The 6,715-nt window shown below is 36.0% G+C and overlaps 1 protein-coding gene across 3 annotated transcripts in view; it reads left to right on the top strand.

The window, feature by feature from the left end:
- The window catches only part of LOC107738307 (beta-galactoside alpha-2,6-sialyltransferase 2-like), a 29,471-nt gene that overhangs the window by 8,792 nt on the left and 13,964 nt on the right, over nt 1–6,715 (top strand). The window lies entirely within an intron of this gene.

Here is a 6,715-nt window from a genome sequence, read left to right as displayed (position 1 = left end):
GGGCAGAATTATGAGAGAGTCCACTCCCTTTGTTTTGAAAAGCAACCCCACACATGGATGGTCTCAGGATGCTTCTCTGTTGGCACAACACAGGACTCATGGTAGCGTTCACCTTTTCTTCTCCGAACAATCGATTTTCTAGATGTCCCAAACAATTGGAAGGGAGCTTCATCAGAGAAAATAACTTTGCACCAGTCTTCTGCTGTCCAATCCTTGTGCTTCCAGCATAATTTCAGTCTGTCCTTGACATTTTTCTTGGAGAGAAGTGGCTTCTTTGCTGCCCTTCTTGACACCAGGCCGTTGTCCAAAAGTCTTGGCCTCACTGTGTGTGCAGATGCTCTCACACCAGCATGCTGCCATTCCTGAGCAAGCTCTACACTGGTGGTGACACGATTCAGTAGCTGACTCCTCAGGAGGAGATGGTCCTGGCGCTTGCTGGACACTCTGGGACGTCCTGAAGATGACTTCACTGCAGTCGGTCCTCTCTCCTTGAAGTTCTTGATGATCCGGTAAATGGTTCTTTCAGGTGCAATATTCTTTGTAGCAATTTCCTTACATGTGAGGCCATTTTGATGCAAAACGATGATGCCTGCACGTGTTTCTTTGGAGGTAACCATTGCTAACAAGAACACAATGATTGGAAGTGCTTCTTCCCTCCTTTTATAGCAATCAGTCTGCTCTTACAATCTAATTAGTATGATAGTGATTTTACCTGACTAGTACTCATTCACACTTTCACATGCGCTGCTTTTATGATTAGTCAATTAATTTTAGCTTGTCATTTTGTGTCAGGATCAAAAAACTGTGAAATTTGTTTTGTTTTTGTTTTTTGTGAAAAACATTTTTTGGCCAATGAAGCTTTTAAGAATTATTTAAAATGCATCTGATCACTCTACACAATAATCTAGAAACAATGTGAATGAACACCACAACAGCTTAAGCAGCAAACTTTGCAAAACACAAAATGTATGTCACTGCCAAAACTTTTGGCCATGACTGTTCATGAGATTAAATCACCTTGTGCCCTTGAGCAAGGTACTCAACACCAGGTAGCTACACGGATACTTTTTCTATAATAATTTGTATACTGGATGCAAAGGAGATTAAATGAAACAATAAAGAATTTGCATATTTGGGGTGATGCCTTTATACTGGATCTCCTTCTTGTGATTTTTGCCAGCACAAAGCTGGAATTGTGCACCTGACTCCCACACTTTCAGCCTTACCAAGCATGAATATGTTTGTATCTGTTTGTAGCATGTGTGTGTAGGCAGCTTTTCAAATGATCTTGGGTGTCTAAATCTATGATTAGAGAAGGCTCTTTGCATGGAAGGAAGTCTATTTTAAGCAAATGATGAATGAATGATATACTGTATATTTCTCCTAGCTAGAAATTTTGACTGAATGAATTAATTGCATGTGTGACTAACTGTATAACCAGGATTTAGAAGAGTTAGAAACATGGATGTTGCCTTAGCAAGTACAGCTATCTTGTCTTGACCTGGTTCAGAAGCTGAACTGTAGACTGAATCTGCAACCTACATTCTTAAAAAATTGCTTATCCAACAATGACAATTAATCATTTACTCACCCTCATGTTGTTTCACACCTTTATGACTTACCTTACTGTGTAGGGAAAAAAGCACTGGTCGCTATTTTGCATGCAATTGCAATAAACAGAGACATAAAAAGGACATAAAAGCAGGGTATTAGCTTGTGAGGTTTTTGTCATGTAAAACAATAGCAAATGACAATAAATTCACCCTTTTATGTTATTGATATTGTTTTTAAGTAGTAGTTTTATTATTATTATTATTATTATTATTACTAATATTATTATTATTATTATTATTATTATTATTATTATTATTGACAAACATAAACATAAACTTCACTGGGATGTAAGCAGGTCACACAAAAACATACACATGAGATTGTATGAACTAATACAAATTAGCCACTAATCTGCCAAAGCATAAAATAGTTACGAATTGCCAAGATATTGTGTTGCTTACTGCTCCTTTTGGTGAAGCTGGTGTACTCTGCTTATTTCAAAACTGTTTCTTTTTTCTAATGCAAGGGCATTAAATAATTATAATGTATCTCATTGACACATCATTCTAACCTAACTAAAGCCTTCACTCAACACCATAATAGCAATCCACCATCCAAAGCATTTTTGCCCCCAAGCCCTGATTAATTTCTGACCTTTGTGACAATAAAGATAACACACTATACGTATATGCTGGGATATGGCAGTTAGAATAGTAGCATCAACAATACCCCTGATTTCTTCTGTTTCATTTGAAACCACTGTTAATACTCCTTTCAATAGTAAACAGAGACTTTGACCCCAGGCAGGTATATGGGTAACCCTTTTCTCATTGAACACTGTTATTAGATTAAGCTTGTCTTTCTAGTCAGGGGGATTAGAGCTGTGTCTTTCTGTATCCTAGAAAAGATTTGTGTTTATGTACAAGCCACTGTGCAGTTTTATTACATCACGCGCTGGCACAGATGCAGTATATTAACGCCACGGGTCATCAATAAGGTGCAGATTTGGTCCTCAATTTGTGTTTCCAACACATTTTTTCACAGCGCGTATCAGGCGCTCAAACTCATCAAAAGTCAACAAGCAACGACGACTTACCCAAGTGACTGCTGCAGAACGCACGCGAGGGAGAGACGAGGCAGCGCAGATCACGCGTCTCATAAGTGAGTGGGAATTTACTGAACGTGGCACTTGCGGGAGTTAACACTGTATGCAATACCCTCAACCGTGGAGTAAAAGTACCGATACATCACTTAAAATGTACTCAAGTAAAAGTAAAAGTACACAATTTTTAACCTACTCAAAAAAGTACAATTACTGATAAAAACTACTTAATTACTGTAACGTGAGTATTTGTAATTCGTTACTTTACACCCCTGCTGTTTAGCAATCATTATACAAAGAAATAGGACAAAATATGAACTTTGAAGAATGAGGCTGTTAAGCTACTATGGAAGTATCATATCAGAGATACATTTCACATTACACTGATATATTTAAGCTCTTATTCTCTGACAATATTGACATCCAGGATGTCACCAAGTGGTACAGGTTTGGAACAACATGAGGGAGTAAAAAGGACAGTTTTTTTTCTGAGTGACCTATTCTTTTAAACGTGCAATTATTTGAATATAAAATGTTCTGTTTGATCATCAGATGTCCTTCAGAAATGCAATGTAGTCTTCCTAGTTGATCTAAAACTTAACAAAAAAAAAATTCAACTTTGAAGCTCCATGAAGTTTCTGGCTAAATATGTTTCAGCACTGATAGTAAAATTTTCTCTCATTTATTTTTTTCCCTATGGACAATTACATTTAAATTACCTTCCCCAAAAATGAATATCTAAATTAAGCCTCTGAATGTAAAACTATAACATTCTTCAAAATATTATCATTGATAGTTGTCTGCAGCCTTAATTCTTCCCTGTGGTATGCTCAGCGGTGTAGTGGTGCCTGGAGAAGTGGGTATACTCTTAATTTATGCCCCATGACGTGTTATAAACAGTGACGTGTAAAACTGCGCATGAAGAAGCAGCATCTCTGTCACTGTCGGCAATCGGCATCCTCTCTGACTGACGGAGCGGGCGAGAGCGCAGGCGCAATCATCAAACATATTTCAAAGGAAGCCGGCGCCACGGTCCTGACCGCATCACTGTCTTTACTGGGTGTTTTTAGGGAATATTTGTATTTTTTATTTTTTTTTTTACATGCGATTGGATTAGCTATTCATGTGGTGGACTGTCATGATTTTGCTTAATGCAGGACACTAATGAATGATGCGCATCAGAGGGGATTTAGAAGTGGGTATACGCAAAGCCGACTGATGAAGAAGTGGGTATACGCCGTATACCTGCGTATACCCTCCACTACACCACTGGGTATGCTGTTTTGTGTATAATGATGGTCAGGTCCCCTGCAGTGTGAAAGCACATAGCAATGTCTGGCAGTCAGTTCTAAGAAATAGCAACAATTAGGAAATAGAACTGACCCAGACATTCAATTACTACTGCGAACCAGTGCCTGTGTATACATATGTGTATATAAATATGGTAGTTGCAGATTGCAGCTGCACTAGACTGAAATTTAACCTCTGTTATGCTGTTGTGAGTTAGTGAAAGCTATTTTGCTTGTAATGTCAGTTGACGTTACTGGGATGAGCAGAGGACAGGCTATTTTTGCTAAATCTCTTGGTGCATCAAGGTCAGCAAAAATTTATGTTTATGCATGCTACAGAGTATTAAGCTCTCAAAAACATCCACCGGTAAAGTGCTTAGAATATAAATGTGTGCAAATTAAAAAAAAAAGATGTTGACACTGGTATTCTGAAGATGCTTGGATGTATCGCTGTTATAAAGATCACCAGTTTACTCTGCTCTGTGTATTGCGGTGTTCTTCTTTAACGCTGCTTTGAATAGACTGTAAACAAAAGCTATTTGTCTGCAATACTGTAAGAGCAATTTTCAGCACATCAAATTAAAAATCATTGTGTGAAGCAGATTTATCTGAGAATGAAAAGTGTGTGATTTGACAGAAATCCATGTAAAGTATAGAGAGAGAAAAAATCAATCAACACTGTACTTTGACAAAATCCCACAAGAGATTAAAATCTGCAGATATTAAGACATTAAAAGGAAGTGGGTTTATTTTTCTATGCTTAGTGATGAATGATTCTTTATTTAAAATGGGCTCTGCATCATTTGCAACATTTAGACATCAGCACCAAGGCAGCCTGGAAGAGAGAGTCTCTTTGAAGAAGAATCGTGAAACAAGAAGCACAATAAAGCAGAATGTTCAAATAGGATGAAACTTCTGAACTGAATGTTAACAGTGAGAGAAGAGAATGAGTACATATGTGAGAATCACTGATAAATTTGTTTCAGAATTCAAAAAGAACCAAACATAACTGGTCAGTCTAAACTTTTTATATGGATGTTTCTTTAATCTTGTCATGGTCCCTTTAACCTGTTCTTACTGTAGATGTTAAATATATCTGCAATCTTTGGATCTGTCACTCTCTCTCCACTCTCTCTGAGGTTCTTCCTATAATACTCCCTTGTTTAGGGGATATTAAATAGACCCAACCATTTTTATCAGCATGCCCATATTTTTTTTATGTGGGGACAAATATAATCGGGTAAAGTTCAATTAAAAGGTATTATTTCTACATTATAATTACAGATAGGCTCAAGAAAAATCCTAAATATTTTCATTTAACATGGTTATCAAAAGTTTTATTAATTTTTAATTTGTTCTACTGCATCCAATTTTTTTGTGAGCATCTCTCCAGTAGCATAATGTGCTATAGCTAAAGATACTAATCAAATCAGTTGTTTTAAATGCAAAATTGCTTTCAAATACAGATATATATTTATATATATTTATAAATATTACAGATATATATATGCTATATATATATATGCTATATTTGCTTTATCTTAGTAATTCACTTCTGGCAAGATGGGGTTTTAATAAAGGTTAGCTGTCTATGCAGTAGAAATGTGATTTGTGATGTGATTTGAGAAATGTGATGGTGCTACACAGTCGTTAAAAAAAGGGCAGTCTGCTAAAAAAAGAGGTAGGAAAACATAAACACCCATAATGCACTGGGCTCGATCAGACAAGCAGGGATACAAAAATGTTAAAGGATGACTAGTTTTCACAAAAGCACTGCAGCTGTCAAAATTCCACCAGATGATGCATTTTGCTGGCAAATAAATGGGGATATCTTGGTGCAGGGCCGTGTACAGGGGGGTGGCCCGGTGGCTAGAGCCACTGCCCCTTTGCCCTCATCAGTTGAGTTGCCCCTTTGTTTTTGTATTTCTGTCGGTAATGATTTGCTCTCGGTCTTTTAAAAGTGATAACAACAAAATATCCACATTCTTAGAATTAGAATGTCTAATCAAATTATTGTAACCAAACATTTTTTATATAAATAACACAAAATTTTTAGAATTAGAATGTCTAATCAAATTATTGTAACCAAACATTTTTAATATAAATAACACAAAATTTGCTGTTGTTGACACACTTTGTAGACAAAAATAAATAAAAAATGCCTTCGCAAAAAAGAAGACAGAGAGAAAGAGCGAAGGGAGGCTGCTGAATGCAGTTCAATATTGCAAACATGAATAAAAAGCTCCAGCAAGCCAGCAGGTTAATCCTCATATAGAATATTTAGCAGTTTGTCACACTTTAATCCTTGTAATTAAGTATATTTCCCATTATAATCACTTGTCTTGATACTAGTAATCTATAACACATCATATTTTATTAAAACCATATTAACAGTAGGCCTATAAAATAGTTAAAAAATAATATAAATGTTCTAAATGAGTTGTTTATTAGTATATAATATAGATTTATGCTGTAAAATATTAAATTAACAATATTTAATTGTTTGCATTTCTGAAACAATATGTTGAACAGTAAAGTTGTAGCCTTCCTAAAAACAAACTAAACAGAGTTTGTTGGCCATTAGGTACTACAGGTGGAAAGATATATCTGATTATAATGCGATTAAAAGCATTTTCTGGTTCTTATCAGAGAAGGATTTGGTGCACTTGTACACTGTCCCTATCAAATATACTACAAAATATGTATATATGATAAACTAAACCAGTAATATCACTCTCACGGTTCTGTGTAGAATGAACTCGCACGCAGA

This window comes from Sinocyclocheilus rhinocerous, unplaced genomic scaffold (assembly GCF_001515625.1).
Source record: "Sinocyclocheilus rhinocerous isolate Xijiao unplaced genomic scaffold, SAMN03320098_v1.1 scaffold1485, whole genome shotgun sequence".
NCBI classification, from domain to species: Eukaryota; Metazoa; Chordata; class Actinopteri; order Cypriniformes; family Cyprinidae; genus Sinocyclocheilus; species Sinocyclocheilus rhinocerous.
The sequence above is the reverse complement of the archived record's forward strand: the minus strand, read 5'-3'. Positions and strand labels throughout refer to the sequence as shown.